At 32.6% G+C, this 3,016-nt stretch overlaps 1 pseudogene; it reads right to left on the bottom strand.

The window, feature by feature from the left end:
• Nucleotides 1-776: 776 nt before the first annotated feature.
• LOC120770662 overlaps nt 777-3,016 on the bottom strand; it is a 3,270-nt pseudogene continuing 1,030 nt past the window's right edge.

The following is a 3,016-nucleotide window of genomic DNA, read 5'->3' as shown; positions in this document are numbered from 1 at the left end:
AGCGCTCTATCACGCACTTGAGTATAAAATTGTCTATAAAATACGCTTCAGTTCAAGTAAATAGGTTAAATAATTCGCTCGCAATTTTGGCGGCCGGATAAAATAAAATTTTTTCGGGGAATCGAGTCTCAAAGTTTTGGTACTCTACAGCCGCTGCATGAAGAGCGGTGGTTCTGGGGCCTATTTCTTCGAAAATATTCGGAGTAACTCAAAGAAACTTCGGGACTATATTTTGAATAGTTTTTCAATTGATTAGAGCAAAGAAAAATGTTTTATTTTTTTTTTAATTCTAGAGGTATCTTCCCTCTTAAGTGGGCCATGTTGGATCTACGCACAAATGAATGAATTTTTAAGCACAGTAGACTTGAAAAATTAGCGGTCCTTAACCAGATCATCTTGACTACCATAGCTTATTGCTTTCTTCATAACATTTTAACAAACACAGTCTTACAGATTAGAATTTGCTTTGACAAGTGTATATCACAATGAGAACTAAGGACCGAAATTACTAGTCGAAAATGTTTCTATTAAAGTCAAAATATTTTACAGTTACAACCTCTGCAAATAATATTTATTATTTACTACTTTTATGTCTGTATCTACATAAATATATGGAACGTTTGAACATTATCTCTTTCTTACATTATTAACTACTTCCTAATTTTTTTTCTTATTTACTACCGTTTTTATATCATGCCACTTTCCATTTATCTATAGCCGCAAATAACCTGCGCCTTTGATAATCCAAAATTATACAACATGAATTGCGAAGAGTTCTATAAGGCTATAAGCTTCAACAATTTCTTGTTTTCTTCCGCGTTAGTTGAAAGAAGTATAACATCTTCCTAATCACAGAAATAATATGACGTGCTCAATTTGTCTATCTGTGAGGATATATAAAACTGAATTAGTTATATTACTCAAATAATTATAAGAGAGCATAGCGAAAGAACCTTCAGTGTTTGTATATATGAAAGAATACTTACTATTGTCGAGAGTGTTGTGCCTAGGCGTCCAAGGATGAGCAATTCAACCACCTTTCCAATTATACAATTTACGAATCGAATATTCAGCGCAATTAGACCCAGCTGAAAATAAAGTAACGGTAACCTAAATCTTTACACGCTTGAACAATTTAACTAGCCTAATACACCTGCATCTTTATAAAATGGTATAGATTGGCGTTCCAAAAGTCGAACTGAAAAAGCTGAAACCTTATATTATAGAATGAAAAGTATGGAAGTCCGAAGGTATCTGCGATAATCCGCCTAGACGAGTGTCAATTGTATACTCTCCTACTACAATACTATAAGATCCCTAAATTCGCTATTCTAAATTATTGCGCATCTCCCTATTAAAATCTCAAAATCCAAGTAGATGAGGCCATGATCAGATTTACCTTCTTAAAATCACTATATAATGCCAATATCTAAAAATATCTCTCTATAATCTATTTTAACTTACCGTTGCCATTGAAAAACCCAAACACACACAACAAAATCGAACTCAAGGCCAACATAACGAACACACGAAACGAATGCTTTTCCTGCATTGATTCATTCAGATCCACATTTAGATGAATGCATATGCCGTATAAATGATAACGAAAGTATTGGGTAACCAATATATTGTCTTTCCCATTGCATTAGAAATATTGCGTAAATGCTCTAGTAACCAATGTAATATTTGCATGGCCAATATATTCGCTCCAGTGACCAAGGGACCCACAATGGCAAAACCTGTCCACATAGACAGGCGAGAAATACTAAATAACGCGGCCAAGGCATAGTATAGTCGAAGTTTAAATTGATCGGAAAAAATACCAAGCGCTGATTTTTTACTAAACTATGTGCTTGCCGGCACATAGCCATATGTAACCAGTGTAATAATATAGGTGAACGTCGCATCTTCTCGAAAAGCTTCGGATTCTCCGGAGCTAAAATTTTGTTTAAAGTGGGAATAGCTCCGCCCTCCAAAGCTAATTTTTAATTGCATCCAAAAATGAGAAAGAAACTGCTTTAATAATTTTCATGATTTAATGGAATTTTTTTTTTAAACTTCAGATTTCTCGAAAAATTAAAAGTTCCAAAATAAATACATTTTCGTAAACAAAAAACTTCTACAGTTTACATAAATTGACATTTTAACAATCTTTAAGGAAGAAGAATATTTTGCATGGGCCATATATCCCAATAGAATGGTTCAAAGTTTGTGTAAGTTCCTATATTTCTTGAAAAGCAGACAACCACATATTCGCTATTATCTTAATATCATAACTTAGTCTCAATATAGGCCTACAGGTGTTCAATGGGATTGAGGTCTCGACTAAGGATAGGATGTGGCAGTCCGCTGAACAGCAATCATTCCAAAACCACTACCATTGAATGCTTTGGGCCGTTATCCTAAATAAAGTATGTTAGTACCCAGTTAAATTTAGTTTAGCTGGTAACGGAGTTAAATAATTTTTTAATAGCAATAATTAGTAATCCATTCTTTTAATAACTCCTTCGATAAAAAAAAATTGCACGTCTTTTGCTTCTATTGCAACACAGAGAGCAGCCTCCTTCATGCTGACAGTCCTATTTAATTTTCAACTTTTATTACCTAACCAACAGATCCAAATAAATGAAATATGGATGCATCTGTAAAATTTACAGAATTCAAAAATTTGTTATCATATATTCTCATAACTTAGATTTACCATTTCTCTAAAACTTTCTTAGATTTAAGTCTGGCAAAAAAAAATGAATTTTTGATGGATGTATGTATTTAATAACCTAAGTTAATTATAGTTTACTTATGTATATGTAAAAAAATAAAGTTTTCTTTATGTAGATTTGCTCAAGGACAAATCTACCTCTGCCATTACCTACTAGATCTAATTTACTGAATATCTTAAGGTAGATAGATTGTAAATAAAGTAAATAAAAAAAATATATATATATTCTTTGGAATGTCGTAAATGTTTTGCCACATTTATTTTCGATAAGTGGCTTGGGACATAGGATATTTTGGG

Source organism: Bactrocera tryoni, chromosome 3, assembly GCF_016617805.1.
Source record: "Bactrocera tryoni isolate S06 chromosome 3, CSIRO_BtryS06_freeze2, whole genome shotgun sequence".
Lineage (NCBI taxonomy): Eukaryota > Metazoa > Arthropoda > Insecta > Diptera > Tephritidae > Bactrocera > Bactrocera tryoni.
The sequence above is the reverse complement of the archived record's forward strand: the minus strand, read 5'-3'. Positions and strand labels throughout refer to the sequence as shown.